The 16,881-nt window shown below is 36.0% G+C and overlaps 1 long non-coding RNA gene across 1 annotated transcript in view; it reads right to left on the bottom strand.

Annotated features, from left to right (window-relative positions):
* The window catches only part of LOC147915844 (uncharacterized), a 68,957-nt gene extending 52,082 nt beyond the window's left edge, over positions 1–16,875 (bottom strand). Inside the window, exons 1-2 of the long non-coding RNA XR_015553825.1 lie at positions 16,626–16,875; positions 7,602–7,642 (exon numbers count right to left, since the gene is read on the bottom strand). This is a non-coding gene — a long non-coding RNA (uncharacterized LOC147915844). The remainder of the gene's footprint in view (positions 1–7,601; positions 7,643–16,625) is intronic.
* Between the last annotated feature and the right edge of the window lie 6 nt (positions 16,876–16,881).

The following is a 16,881-nucleotide window of genomic DNA, read 5'->3' as shown; positions in this document are numbered from 1 at the left end:
AATCAGAGGGCCAGAGGAGCCCCAGAGGCTCTGTGACAATATTGGAATATGCTCAGACAGGAAAGGTGGAATGTAAACTTGTATCTATGTTTTGATTACAACCATGTGAAAGTAATTTATGTCTATGGAATAGGATGAGAAGAGAACTTGGAAAAATGTATTTATTAGTGTGAAGGGATTATTATTACATTTTTATGTTATATTTATGGAATAATTTTTTCTTAGAAAAATAAGATTAACAGAGTTTTTCTACTATATGGAAGTAAGATATTAATCCTAACATGAGTGCTGATTTTGAGATATGAAAATACCAGTGCTAGGATTAGGGACATCTATCAAAACTTCACTACTGCCTCTTGCCTTTTTAGTGATGTGTGCAAAAAGTTGTCTTAGAAAAATAAAACATAGAAAGTGGCAAATTTAGTTATAGGACACACAAGGCACAGAGAGCGGGGAACAGGGGAGATGAGACATAAGTTGTAAATGCCACCCTTCAGCACAGTCGTGTCTTATGTGTTTTAATTTTATTTTTATTTTGAAACAATCTCAACTACCAAAAATTTACAAGTAGGCTAAGAAGGATTCTTTTTTCCTGAATTATTTGAGTAAGCTGACAATCCAATGCCCCATCACCCCTGGACACTTTAGTGCGTATTTCCTACAAACAAGGACTTTCTCTTCATAATCACAATACAACCAACAAAAGCAGGAAAATGACATTCGTACATTACTATCACTTAATCTTCAAAGTGAATTTAAGTTTCACCAGTTGTCTTGATAATATTGTTATAGCAAAAGCATCTAGTTCAGAATTATACATTACATTTAATTGTCATGTCGCTTTAGTCTCCAATCTGGAACAATTCCTCAATTCTCACTTATACTCACTCACTTCATTTCTTCCTTATTTTTTGTATTCTTTTTTTCTTTTTTCTCCCCAAAACCCCACCACATGGTTGTATATGCTAGTTGTAAGTCATTCTAGTTCTTCTATGTGAGCCATGAGCACAGCATGGCAACTGACAGACAGGTGGTGTGGTTCCATGACGGGGAAGCGAACCAGAGCCGCTGAAGCAGTGAGCGCCAAACTTTAACCACTAGGCCATCAGGGCTGGCTCACTTCATTTCTTCTTCTCTTATACATTAGCCCCCAAAAGAGAGATGCGAAAGATGACCAACAAGGAAAAATTAAATATTCCTTTATTCATTCACCCATTTAACAAATATTTAATGAGAGCCTACTACATACCAGGTATTCTATTCAGGCTGTAACTTCAGTGCGTCTGGTTCAAGCCTCAAGTTGGGCTCCTCCTGTAGTGAATGGCCACTGGATGGAAGGTGGGTGTAGACAGCATGTGTTCCTATTACCATGTGGCTAGGCCCCCCAAAATTGTTAACCTTAATTTCTCTCAGAGGATGGGATGTTTATAAACCAAACATTGGTATTTTGACATGGATCTCAAATTCAGGATTCATGTTAGGATTATGATCTTAACTTCCACATATGAGATATACCATAGTGACAAAATGGTGACACAGAGCAGAGCTGTCTTTGTCATTTCACTACACTATTTTTCATAACCCATCCTCCTACATTTGTTTTAAGGAAAACACCACCACACTTGGTCTCATTTCCAACATTCTAATAGAAGTCGATTCACAGTAGCATCCTTAATTCGTTGTAACTCATGCCTTCTCTTTTTCTCCCTTTTTCCTCATTCCCTCCACACATTTTTTTTTATCCACTCTGTTCCCTGCCTTGGCTTTTATCCACTCTTGATTGCCCTCTGTGGCCTTGTTTCTCCCTTCCATGCCTTGCTCTATCCTCCCTCCCTTCCACTTTCTCTCTCTCATATCTATGTTGTCCTAGGTCATCCTCCTTTTTTTCTCCATCCTAATCTCTTGGCCTGAACTTTGCACTTTTTGCTCCTATGGTCCAGCCACTGACTATACTCTTTATTGTACTGTTGGCTTAAGGGTCTCACTAATCAGAGTTGAATGATTTTTTTTGAAAAGTTACAGTTTTATTAGTTTAAGTACATGGAAAGGAAGTCTTTGGCTGAGAAAAATTTAGGTTTAGGTACTTATAATTTGCATATCACAATTATTGCTGCTAAGTCTATTAACTGTTCACACACAAATATTGCTGCTAAGGCTGGTATTTCCGTTTTTTATTATTCATATATGGAGTATGCCTTTTCCTTAGGCAGCACTGAGTAATAATTAAGTTTCCAGGCTCTGCAGTTAAAGTCTCTGGAATAGAATCCTTGCTCAGCTAGCTGTGGTAACATTGGGCAAGTTATTTAATCTCTCTAACCTTTAGTTTCCTCATCCATAGAATGGGGACAGCAGGTAGCTACCTCATAAAAATTTTGTAAGAATTAAGTAAGATAGTTCTTGTAAAAGCATGTGGCACCTCGTAAGCACTGAGTGAATGTTATCTTATTATAGATGACATTACATAGTACAATCTTATAATGATTTTTGTACTAAAAATCTATTTCCAAATATAGTAAAAATATTTGTGATATATAATGGAAAATTCTCTACAATTAGTATTCCTGACTAAACAAATCATTTTTAAAGTTTTTTTAAATTGTCACTGCTAATATGCAAAAAATAAGCTCAAAATATGAACTTTTGTGCTGTAGTTAGCTAAAAATCCACCCACAGTTCTTTATTGTTCTACCTGAAATAGCAATTATTTTTCTTTTTCTGTCACCCCCTCAGTCCTAATAATCCCCTCCAGAAAATTCCATAAAGTTTAAATATTTAAAGATACAAAAGGTGAATGACTTATGGTTAGGAGGCTGTAGAAACCTTTCTCCATCAGCTTGGTGATTGACCTAAGGCAATTTACAGATGTTCTGGTCAAAACCCAGGACTCTCCCAGTGAAATGTCACCATGAGGTAAGCCCTTCTCAGTCTCAGTGGATTACAAGGCAGGGAAAGGGCATCAACCCCAAGTGGTGAGAAAGGGGAAGCATCAGCACTTCAGGAAAGGCCTGTAGAGTCCTGGAAATTCTGGGCTCTTTACACAGTGGTACAGTGTGACCAACCTACAAAGTCTAGATTCTGAGGTCACCATTTTAAGAAGGCGAAGTTACTGGTGGAAGGGAAAAATCTTTTCAAGAAAATTCTTTATAGAGAAAACAAACAGGAAAACAAAACAATGAATAGTTCAAGCTATTGAATTCAAGAATTAAATTCAATGGACTAGGACATCAAATGATCTGGGAGCTCAGAGCTAGGAACTTGCTAGGTCAAAGTTAGAACTTTGGAACCAGTACTTTCTTGGTTAAAGATAGTCAGTATTTTGAAGTGGTTTACTAGACCAGGGAAAGACAAGGTTAAACAGGCTAAGTAAATGATATACAGTTTTCCAAAGGAAATCGGCTAAATAATCATAGCCTTTCTCAGCCAGGTTTCCTCAAATGAACCATGGAACACAGAAAAGGATTTGAGTGACTCCTTTCTCAGTTATCTCAGGATTGGCACATAACTAGTACCTTTCTAGCTGCAAGGAGAGAATTTAATTTATTTCATACAATGGACAGCTTAGCAGGGCTGACTTCTCTGTCAGAACCTTGGGTTAAAAAGAGCTGGAGGGACTATAGGCTAATCATCCATGTGGCAGAGCTGCAGCATGGTACTATCATTTCTCTAGAACCTGAGACTAAAAACCATGGTCACCTTTGACCCTTCCCTCACTTTATCCTCTGCAGTTGATTTAATCTCTTAACACATCTTGCTTTTATACTTTCTTTAAAATCTTTATGGTAATATCCTCTCTTCTCCATTTCCACTGCCTTTACCACTCACAACTGAATTATTGTAACAGTCGTATACAGTCATATAACTCAGCCTCTCAGAATCTCAGTTTCTCATGTGCAAAATAAAGATAATCATAGTACCTACCTTATAGGATTACGGTCAGGACTGAATGAGATGTTTTATGTTAAGTGCTCAGTACAGCACCTTACAAACAGAACTCAATACATGTTAGCTGTTATTCTTGTTATGTTCTCCTGCCATAGTCTCTTCCTGCCAATTCACCCTGCATACTGCCTCTACACAAGTCTTTCTAGAAAACATGTCACTCACCACCTTAGGAATTTGTTGTATCAAATTCCTACTTGGCTTTCCATGCCCTCCCCAGCTGATTCACTCATTCACTCTTTCATCTATTAATTCTTTCTGGTTCAAACTCTAGATATTCCTACCACTTCCAAACATGTATCATTCAACCATTCATTCAATATGTTTATATTGCATCCCTATAGTGGGCCAGGTATTGGAGATAGTGTAGGAATTAAGGCAGTAGCACTGCCCACTCTCATAGAATTTACAGTTGGGAGAATAACGAGCATACTAGTCAGAAAATTCTCTTCACCATGCCCAACGCCCTGTTCTATGTTTTCGTAACCCAGCCCAACTGCTCTCTCCTCTCTCAAAAGTTCTGTCATACTCAGTACCATCCTATTTTACAGTTGTTCTATCTAATGTGAGTTCTATGTGTCTTACCAACTAGATTATAAACTCTTTGAGAGACTCCTATATTCCCTTAAGTGACTAACACATTAGGAGTTCAAAGTATACTTTTCGATGGAGATTGACTCATTGATTTTTATAGAATGCAGAACACATATGTCCTCTTTTGGGTTCATATTTTCAAAATGTACATATCTTTAAAATTCACAGCCTAATGAAGGAAGAAGAACTTATATTTCTATCAATTGGAACATGTATTCTTTGGGACTGAAAGCTCTTTGATTTGTTACAGCCGTTATTATTGCCTGTTAATAGAAGATTAACTGAGATTCCAGTAGTATTTAAGAAGTGTACATTATTTTATATTTTTCATTCAGTATTTTTTACAGAATCAGAGAAATTTCCTAAATAAACTCTTTGTTCTGATTATTATTGCTGTGTAACGTAATCCAAAACTTAGTGTTGTAAAGCACCATCATTTTATTTTGCTCACTATTTTGTGCCTCAGAGATTCAGGAAGGGCTTAGCTGGGCTGTTCTCTCTTGAGAGTCTCTCCTGCCACTGTGGTCAGATGTGAGCTGGGGTGCCGTCATCTGAAGTGTGGAAAGAGCCTTAGACCCATTAGACTTGTAGTCCCACCCCTGAGGTGAGACTTCAGGCAAGTCACTTTATTTATCTGGGCCTTGTTTTCTGCTCAGAATGAAATAAAACCAATAAATCCCTTTGAGAGCTGTTTCAGCTCAAAAGTTCTGTGATTCTATGAAATGCAAAAATAATATTTGGTTATGAACAGATATAAATGACTGTGCATAATTAAGTTCATTCCACAAGTAGAAAATGTTACTAAATGAAGGGAAAACAAAAGGATTGAAGTAATGAAGTAAAATTTTTTGTTGTGAAACAAACTTATCTTGAATCAATTTAGCCACTAGAGGTCACCAGTGTACCATCTGGAAAAGAATAAATGCGATTAAGTCACTAGCAGTTCCCCACCTATAGCCCCTAAATGACATTCATGGTGTCTTTTAGTTTATTCTGAATATCTGCTGACCGTTGTCGGAGACATATGTTATGATGAGGTGACACTAGTTGTCACTCTAGGTGATGTTCCATGTGTGCCTGTGTGAAGAGCCGCCACTGGAACCATAGGGAAAATTACTTCTTTGGCTTTTCTGCCCTCTCTCTGGGATGTGATAAGGGGCTGTGAGATAATTTGATAGAAAGTAATGTGAGCTCTGAGGTGAAAAGACACTGTGGAAATACAGTGTCATCTTCTAATGCAGCACAGACACGTCTGCTTTTTATCAGACAGAAAAAGTAAGGACCCAGAGCAGAACATTCATTTATTCATTCAACTAATATTTATGGACATGCATGTAGGCAGCGTGCTTGGCAACGGGGCTACTTAATGAAGAAGATCCGTTGGTGCCCTCAAGGAATTTAAGGAATCAGGCAGAGGAAGTTTCCGTTCAGATACAATTAGATACAGACCACCATGCCAGGCAACTTTGCCTCAGATTTTCTTACTTCATCATCCCAACAGACCTTTAGGACAAGCACCATAATTCCCACTTCTGTAGATGGTCACTGGCAGCACAGCAAGGGCCAGTGGCTTTTTTAAGTTGATGACACTTTTCTGAGGTGATGTTAAGAGTAGACTATACACCTTTTACATCAAATCCAAAACTGAACCATAGAGATACTTGCAAGAAAATGTTAGAATGCTGAGTTGGGTTGTAGACAATGACGCTTGTTAGAAAAAAATATTAAAATTTATTTTAACATAAAATTCCTTAGATGGGAGAACTAATGCTCTAAGTGAAATTAATGCCCTGAAACATAAAGATCCATAGAGATCTCCTCTGAAGAAACTTCTGTGAGAAGGATGGACTCCAGAATACCTCTGAAGGCCATATCAATTTTCTCCCCAAATAGAAACTACCTATAGCAAATTTTCCTATAATTTGCTTTGTGCAATACATAAAGAAAAGATTATTTTATAAAAATTTAGTGGAACATGTACCTGGCTGAAATGATTCATATTGGTAGATCCGTGTGTAGAGAATCACAGAAACCCAAAATCATAAAAGCTGGAATGGAGCAGCTCGAAGATAACTCACTCAGGAAAGCTTTCAGAACCTACAGCAGGCATGGTGCCAAGGGCTAGATGGTCAGACACAACCAAACCATCAAAGGCTGACTCAGACATGGGGAAACATCCACTATAACTCACTGGTAGTGATATTTGATAAAGTCCTTAATGTTATTTTATGCAATATTAGAGAAGCAGAATTAACTCTATTCCAAGCCCTCATTTGGGGAAACAGCGGTCTATAGTAAAGTGACTCATCCCCCACAGCCTTACAGTCAATCTCAAACACCTGGATACTCTACAGTATCATAATGAACACTAAACTAAACTTTTAAACTAGGAAATATATGAAGAATTGAATGAACAAACATAAGTTGAGCCAGAAATGGAACCAGGGTTTCCTCTTTTTCAAACCAATGCTTGTTGCACTGTTGATAGATCAGGGTTTTCCACACCAGCCATTTGCATACCAACATCGAAACTTTTGCCACATGAAATTAACCATTTAATTAACATCATTTTTGAACTTAGCTTTGTTCTAAACAACAACATCTGCAAACTGAGGGTTAGTTGTATTATTCATATTTTTCTATTACAATAAAATATGTAACAATTTTTTAAAAGCTCATCGTTTACAACCAAAGATATAAGCACCAATCTTTGGGAAACACTGATTAAACAATATTTTGTCTAGAGAAAAATAAGCATCAAGACTGCATAGAATCATTCCTCATTTTCATTTTTGTCGTAAAGTTCAAAGCTTGATTCCATGGAGACCCTGAAGTCCTTCTGAATTCTCATTTGAAAAACACTAAAAATACACTGGTAATTTATTACATTTTTTTCTATTGAACAAATGAATGAAAATGACTCGGATCAAATTAGCCAACTATTGGTTGTTATCAGGAAATTGTAATCTTGAGAAAAGTATACAGGAACAACCAAATGGCAGTACAGTATACTATTATGTCTAGTTTTGAAATCAAGTTTCAACAAGTAGAATATATTCTTTACTCACCAAATTCAAGACAGCACTGGTTCTCCAATGAATGCAATAACCTTTCAAGGAAAAAAAAATAAGTAAAAAGGAAAATGCGAGTTCTTATTTAGGAATGAGATGAAACACATTTTGCAAATTAATGAGCTTAAATTATCAGGGAACACACCTGGTTACACTTGAAAGTTTTCAAAATGCCTCCATTTAGCATATTTCACTTTAAAATATCTACCGTATGTTTAGAACCCTCTAATTACTTGAGACAACTTAGAAGTTTTTATATGCATGAAGAGAGCCTGTCAGACTGGAACATCAAAATGATCTAGGACATTCTCTATTTTATTATTTATCATTTCTTCCTCACATAATACATTGCCTTGTAACAACAGTTTTCAATTTAGAGTTCTCCATTCTCTGTGAAGAACATTTTAATTTTGTGCTTTTATTTAGATGGTTTATAATATTATTATATGCATATTCCAGATCACATGAATGTTCATCTTATTATCAAATATTTCTGCGCAATGTCAGTGGTTTCTATTTGTACTTGGGTGTTTTCCTTATTCAGAAGAAGGGAATTTTGTGGCTATTTTAAAATCATCTTTTATTGAAAAATATAATGCAAATATGGGACACTGTATAAAGTAAACATATAGTAATGAATGTTCATTTCATAATTAGTTTGCCAAAATTTTAATTCCCTTTTTATATCCACTTGGATGTACTGTTCTCTTTTGTAACCTTTTGGTTATTTCAAGGATTTTTTTCCTATTCATTCTAGGACACATCTTAATTATCAGCAATGCTGTTTTATCCAGTTTGCAACATTTTGTGAAAGATATATTGCTTTCTAATGTCATGGTTATCTTTTTGTACGTTATCTTTTTTAGATAGTTTGCCTAAGGACTTCCTTTAAAGTTTAAATTATCTAGCAAGATATATGTTTGGTTCCGAAATTTTAAAAAGGTGAATGCTCTAAAATAACCATACCGTACTTTATGACAATCATTTTCATTTAAAAAATAGTTTTATCATCCAAGGATGCATCCAAAATAAACCATAAGTTTTTGGTCTGTTTTTAAAAATATGTATTTTAAGCGTCTTTTAATAACAGGTTTTCTTTCCATTCTTTTTTCCCCTGGTGCAATTTATTTGTTAAAGAAAAGGGCTTGGTTTTTTGTTGTTGTCATTTTTCATCCTGTTGTTGTTTTGTTCCATAGCCAGATTTTGCTAAGTTTATCCAGATGGTAGATTTAACATATTTCTCTGTCTGTATTTCCCGTTAAATTGCTAGTTTATGGGCTTGATCAGGTCAGGTTGCAATTTTTTTTTTTTTTGGCAAGACTATTTCATAGGTGGTGGTGCTTTCTTCTTTCCTAAATGCTATCTGGTAGGTTCTCTTTGTGCTGTTAGTAATGTTGGTACTTAATGTCTAGATCAGTGTTTCTCAGCAGTCTTTTTTATTATACCAAACCCCCAGAGCCTTTCAGACATTATTTTCCTAATCATCCCCTCCCATTATGAAATTGCCTTTTGCCAAATTTGGGAAGCCATTATTTCTTCAAATATTTTTCAGTGCCATACTCTTTTTCCTTTCCTTCTGGGACTCTCATGACACAAATGTTAGATCTTTTTTGTCGTCCCTCATTCCTGAGGGTTTTTTTTTTTCCCCAATCATTTTTCTCCCTGTTTTCAGAATGGATAATATCTACTGAGGTATCTTCAAGTTCACTAACTCTTTCCTCTTTCATCTCCATCTTGCCATTGAGTCTTTGCAGACAGTTTTTTATTTTTTTATTTTTTATTTTTTGTGAAGAAGATCAGCCCTGAGCTAACATCCATGCCAATCCTCCTTTTTTTGCTGAGGAAGACTGGCTCTGGGCTAACATCTGTGCCCATCTTCCTCCACTTTTATGGGACGCCACCACAGCATGGCCTGACAAGTGGTGCATCGGTGCGCGCCCGGGATCTGAACCTGGGCTGCCAGCAGCGGAGCGTGCGCACTTAACTGCTACACCATCAGGCCGGGCCCCTGCAGACAGTTTTTAACTTTAGTTATTTTATTTTTCAGTTATAAAATTTCCATTTGGTTCTTATTTATAGTTTCTATTATGGTGCTTATACTTTCAATTATCATATATATAATTCTGTTTCAGGGTTTTTCATGATTATTTGTTGAAGTTTTTTTTTAATAGCTGCTTAAAATATTTTCCAGATAATTTCTACATTTGTGTCATCTCAGTGTAGGTATCTGTTGATTATTATTCTCATGTGAATTGAGATTTCCATGGTTCTTCATAAGCTGAGTAATTGTGGATTAGATCCACATTTTCATTCTTACATTATGAGACCCTGGGTCCTGTTTAAGTCCTATGGGGAGTGTTGATATTTTTGTTTTAGTAGGTACTTCAGTTGGTTAGGTTGAGGCTGCAAGTTTCAACCCACTTTCTTTGGGCTGCGGTTCCAAAGTCATTTCAATTTGGAAAGTCTTTGCAGTGCTTTATTTTTACTTAATTCTAACAATCCTAATAACAATTAAATAAAGTAGGTATTGTGATACTCATTTTACAGATAAAAAGATAGGTTTGAATTCAGCCTATCACTAGCTATATGATATTGGACAAGACACTCTTTGAGCCTTGATTTCCTCATCTGTAAAATGGGATTAATAACACCCAGGTCATTGGATTGTTTGAAGACTGAGTACAATAACACATATAGCATACCTAGCATACTGCAAACCCTAAAGAAATCCTGGCTAGTCTTCTCATTCTGAAAAAATCAGTTCTATTGAGGAAAAATAATATATAATCAAATACACACATTTTAAGTTACAAGAGATGACTTTTGACAATTGTATACACTGTGTAATCACCCCTCCAATTAAGATATTATAGAATATTTCCATTACACCAGAAAGTTCCTGCATGTCCCTTTGCACCCAGCAGTCCACCATCTTCAACCCCAGGCAACCACTGATCTGACTTCTATCACAATAGATAAGTTTTGTCTGCTCTGGAACTTTATATTAATAAAATCATACACTCTGTACATTTTCTGTCTGCTGTTTTCACTCAGCATAATATATTTCAGATTCATCCATATCAGCAGTTTATTCCTTTTTATTGCTGACTAGTACTCCATTATTTCACTGGGATGTTTTTCTAATATTGATTGAAAGAGTTCTTAGATATTCTGAATTCAAGTCCTCTGTTAGATAATGTATTGTGGCTATTTTTTTCCAGTCTGTAGATTATCTTTTCATTTTCTCAATGGAGTCACTCAAAGAGCAGAAATTTTTAATATTTATAGAGTTCAATTAATTATTTTTTATAGTTATTATTTTTTGTGACCTTTTGCAAAAACTTTTGTCAACACCGAGGGGACAAAGATTTTCTTTCTGTCTTCTTCTAGAAGATTTATACATTTAGCTTTTATGTTCCAGTCTATGACCCATTTTGAATTAACATTTTTGTGTATGCTATAAGGTAGGGTTTGAGGTTCATTTTTTCCCCATACTGATATCCAATTGGTCCAGCGCCATTTGTTGAAAAAAAATCTATCCTTTCTCATGGAGTTACCTTGGTACCATGTTGAAAATCAGTTGACCATATATGTGTGGGTTTATTCCTAGACTCTGTTTGGCTTCATCTATCTATGTGTCTATCTCTATACCAATACTCTATATATAATTTCATTGCTTTAGCTTTATAATAAGACTTGAAATAAGGTAGTGTAAGTCTTCTAACTTTGTGGTTCTTCTACAAAATTGTTTTGGCTATTGTAGACCCTTTGTGTTTCCATATGAATTTTAGAATCAGCTTTAGACCATAATCCCTGAAAGAAGTGAAACTCATGGGGCCAGAATCACAATTGCCCAGGCTCTCTGTCTAGGGGCAGTTGTTGCATTTGATTTCCTAATAATTTGTTAAGGACTTTTGTATCTGTGTTTGGTTTTAGGTCTTTTAATGTCTTTGTCTAGTTTTGGTGTCAGGGTAATGCTGTTCTCATGAGGTGGAAAATGTTCTTTCCTATTTTATTTTCTGGAAGAGTTTGTGTAGAATTGATATAATTTCTTAAAATATTTGGGAGAATTTACCAGTGAAGTCATCTGTATCTGGAGTATTCTTTGTGGGAAAGTTAACCTAGTAATGACATTTTAAAATATAGATATAAAGCTGTTTATATCATCTATTCTTCTTGAGTGAGCTTCTGCATTTTTTCTTTCAAGGGATTTTTCCATTTCATCTAAATTATCAAATTTATTGACATAAGGTTGTTCACAATATTCCTGTATTAGCCTTTTAATATCTGTAGAATCTATAGTGATGTCCCCTCTTTCACTCTTGCTATCTGTAATTTATGGTGTCTTCTCTCTTTTTTTCCTAGATAAGTCTGCTTAGAGCTTTTAATTTTATTGTTCCTTTTAAAAGAACCACCTTTTGGTTCCATTGATTTTTTCCTATTGTTTTTCAATATGATTTATTTTTGCTCTATATTGTTTCCTTCCATCTGCTTGCTTTGTGTTTAATTTGCTCTTCTTTTCCTAATTTCTTAAAGTGAACACTTAGATTCTTGATTTTAAACCTTCCTTGTTTGTCATGTAAGCATTTAATGGTAAAGAAATTTCTCTAAGTACTGCTTTAGCTGCATCCCACAAATTTTTACATTTACATTTTAATTTAATTAAAAATATTTTCTAATTTCTCTTGTGACTTTCTCTGTGACCCATAGTTTGTTTAGAAGCATGTAGTTTAATTTTCAACTATTTGGGTTTTTACAAATATATTTTTGTTATTGATTTCTAATTTAATTCCCTTTGTGGACAGAGAAAATATTTTGTTATGATTTCAATCATTTAAAATTTGTGGAGGTTGTTTTTATGATAGAATATGGTCCATTTTGGTGAATATTCCTTGTGCATTTGAAAAGAACGCCAGTTATCTAGTTATTGGATAGAATGTTCCAAAAACGTCAATTAGGTCAAATTGGTTGATAGAATCGTTCAGCTCTTCTATAGCAATGGTTCCCAAATTTGCCTGCACTCTGTTGAAATCACCTTTGTATCTTCCAGAAATATTAGTGCCAGTATCCCATCCCTAGAGATTGTGATTTAATAAGTCTGGGGTGTAGCCTATTCTTTGGAATTATTAGGAGATTCCCAGGTGATTCAAATGTGCAGGCAAACTTGGGACCTGGGTTCTGTATCCTTACTGATTTTCTCTGTACTTGTTTTACAAATTACAGAGGAGAGTGATGAACTTTCCAACCATGGCTGTGGAATAGTTGCTTATTTCGGTTCTACCAGTTTTTGCTTCAGTGTTATTTTGTAGCACTGTTAGGATTTGGCATCTTCTTAATGAACTGACCATTTTATCTTGCTTTAATATGAATTTCCCTGATTACTAGCGAAGGTAAACATATAAAAGAATCTTTCTGGCCATTTAGTTTTCCTCTTCTGTGAGTAGCCTATTTATGTTACTTAAATATTTTTTATCTTCAATCATCAGAATTCTTTATATTTTCAGAGTTTTACTATATTCTCCCAGCCCGTGGCTTGTTTTTAACGGATTTAAAAATGTCTTCTCTTCTGTTTATAAAACTTGTAACTCTTCTGTTTATAAAACGATCAAAATTTAAAATCTTTTCCTTAGTGAATGGCGCTATTTTGTCTGGTTTAATAAATTCTTCCCCACGGTGACGTCATAAAGACACTTGTTTTTTCCTAAAAGTTTAGAGTTTTGTTTTTCACATTTCACGTTTACCTCATTTGGAATTTAGTTTTATTTGTGGTGTGAGATCAGAATCTAATTTCACATTTTTTATACAAACAGCCAATTTAGAACCACTATAATTTGTCTTTTCTATAGCCAATTACCGAAGTTATTGTACCAATTACACTCCCAATGTAATGAATAATAGTTTTTTCCCACCACCTCACAAACACTTATTCCTTACCAGACACCTTTATTGTATACGAACTTCCAGGTCCAGGTATTCTCCTTTCTAATTTTCTTTTGGTCTGTTCTTGTGTCAATACTACATTTTTGTGTGTGTGTGTGAGGAAGACTGGCTCTGAGCTCACATCCATTGCCAATCCTCCTCTTTTTGCTGAGGAAGATTAGCCCTGAGCTAACATCCGTGCCCATCTTCCTCTATTTTGCATATGGGATGGCACCATAGCATGGCCTGACAGTGGTGTGTAGGTCTGTGCCCAGGATCCAAACCCTCAAACCCCGGGCCACCGAAGCGGAGGACGCAAACCCAACCACTATGCCACCCGGCCGGCCCCAATACCCCATTTTAAAAATAGAATTACCATATGGTCTAGCAATTCCACTTCTGGATATATCCCCAAAAGAACTGAAAGCAAGGTCTCAAAGAGGTATTTGAACACACTGTGTTCCTAGCAGCATTCATAATAGCTAAAAGATGGAAGCAACCCAAGTGTCCACTGACAGATTAACAAAATGTGGTATATACATACCATGGAATAATATTCAGCTTTAAAAAGGAAGGAAATTCTGACACATGCTACAACATGGATTAAACTTGAGGATGTTATGCTAAGTAAAACAAGTTAGTCAAAGACAAATACTGTCTGATTCCACTTACATGAGGTATCTAAAGTAGTCAAATTGATGGAAACAGAAAGAATAGTGGTTGCCAGGGGCTGAGGGTAGAGGTAAATGGGGAGTTGTTGTTTAATGGGTATAGAGTTTCAGTTGTGCAAGATGAAGAGAGTTCTGGAGATTGGTTGCACAACAATGTGAATATACTTAACACTACTGAACAGTACACTTTAAAACGGTTAAGATGATAAATGTTTTATGTTATGTATAGTTTACCCTACTTAAAACAAAAAAACCCCTGTTTTTCTAGCAAAAAAAAGGTTGCTTTTAATAGTTCTTAGTCTGGTGTGCTGCAGTTTCACCACAATGTGTCCAGGGACGGAATTATTTCAATCATGCTCAAGAATAAGTGCTTCTTGATCTGAGAAGTCAAATGTACCACAATCCTGAAAAATTCTTAGCTATTACTCTTTGAATACTGCCCACACCCATTCTCTCGAGTCTCTCTTTTTGAAACTTCTATTAGATTTATGTTGGATCTTTCTTATTTTCCATTTATTTAGCTCCTGCGTTGCATTCTAGTAAATTTCCTCAAATTGTGTATCGTAGTTCCAGCCAAATGTAGCGTTCTCAAACACTGAATGCAAGATTTTTAAAATATATTCTTTAAAAAGATTAAGGCTATATGTCAACAAACTGTGCCAGAAGTAAAAAGTCAAGAAACAAGTGGACATAAGGCTCACCTCTACAACTGAGGAGAATGTGCCAAAGCCAAAACAATAAGGTGTTTACTATCTTGTACTCAGCAAATATTAAAAACAAGCAGGCTTGAATGTAAGACCTGAAACTGTGAAACTTCTAGTAGAAAACACTGGCAGTACGCTCTTCGACATCGGTCTTTGCAACATCTTTCCAAACACCATGTCTGACCAGGCAAGAGAAACAATAGAAAAAATAAACAAATGGGACTACATCAAACTAAAAAGCTTCTGCACAGCAAAGGAAACCATGAACGAAATGAAAAGACAACCTAACAATTGGGAGAAGATATTTGCAAACCATACATCTTATAAGGGCTTAATCTCCAAAATATATAAAGAACTCATGCATCTCAACAACAAAAAAACTACCAACCCAATTAAAAAATGGGCAAAAGACCTGAACAGACATTTCTCCAAAGAATATATACACATGGCCAACAGACACATGAAAAGATGTTCAAAATCACTATCAGGGAAATGCAAATCAAAACTACAACGAGATATCACCTCACGCCCTTCAGAATGGCTATAATTAACAAGACAGGAAACAACATGTGTTGGAGAGGATGTGGAGAGAAGGGAACTCTCATACACTGCTGGTGGGAGTGCAAACTGGTGCAGCCACTATGGAAAACAGTATGGAGATTCCTCAAAAAATCAAGGACAGAACTACCATATGATCCAGCTATTCCACTGTTGGGTATTTATCCAAAGAACCTGAAAACACCAATTTGTAAAGGTACATGCACCCCTGTGTTCATTGCAGCGTTATTCACAATAGCCAAGACTTGGAAGCAACCTAAGTGCCCATCAAGGGACCAATGGATAAAGAAGCTGTGGTATATATACACAATGGAATACTACTCAGCCATAAGAAATGATGAAATCCAGCCATTTGTGACAACATGGATGGACATTGAGGGTATAATGCAAAGTGAAATAAGTCAGAGGGAGAAGGTCAAATACCATATGATTTCCTTCATTAAGTAGTAGATAATAACAACAATAAACAAACACAAAGGGACAGAGATCGGATTGGTGGTTACCAGAGGGGAAGGGGGGGAGGGAGGAGGGTGAAAGGGATAATTCGGTACATGTGTGTGGTGAGGGATTGTAATTAGTATTTTGGTGGTGAACATGATGTAATCTATGCAGAAATAGAAGTATAATGATGTACACCTGAAATTTTTACAATGTTATAAACCAATGTTACTGCAATAAACAAAAAATTAAAAAAAAAAAACAAGCATGATTCTGCTTTATATCAAGCGCTAGATATCTATGAACAGTATCAAGCCAGATTACATCACGTCCCAAAGCCTGGCAACACAGCATTTCACGCTGCGTGTACGACTTTGAGCAAGACATTTATTTATCTTAAGCTTCAGTTTCTTTCTGTGGGGATCAAATGGGATAAGGTGACTGAAAGTGCTATATATCAAAGCACTATTAAGGTATTTTCTCAATTCTAAAATATTATTAAATGGTCAGGTGCACTATAGATTTAATAATAGTTTGGGGAGAATGAGGAGAGGAACAATCCTCTAGAGGTACACTTATGGTTTTCTGATTTGAGAAATAAAAAAATTTGGAAAAGTCTGCTTTTAGAATTGAACTACAGTATTGCAAAGGCTGTCTTTCTCAATGTCTGTAAATGCCCTTTTCTTGAATTTGAACCATCTCTTTCTCGCCCAGCGTTTGGTTTTACCAACCTCCTTCCTGACAGCTGTCAGAATTTTCCGCACTGAATTTCTGACCCCAATTTTCTGAGTCCTGCTGAGACTGAAGAGCTGCTTGGCTTGGACTGGCTTTCACACGCTTAAATTAGCTTCCGCGCTGTCATTGGCTGTTGCTCTTCCCGGACCCGCCCATAACGATCTCAATCCTGATTGGACGCCAATGTCCTTTTGTTATGGCAGAAAGGTGGATCCAGGAGCTTTGAGATAGGAAGATTGGGGAGCCGGGCAG

This window comes from Ceratotherium simum, chromosome 12 (assembly GCF_057802395.1).
Source record: "Ceratotherium simum simum isolate JZ-2026a chromosome 12, ASM5780239v1, whole genome shotgun sequence".
NCBI classification, from domain to species: Eukaryota; Metazoa; Chordata; class Mammalia; order Perissodactyla; family Rhinocerotidae; genus Ceratotherium; species Ceratotherium simum.
This window is presented reverse-complemented; position numbering and strand designations above follow the sequence as displayed.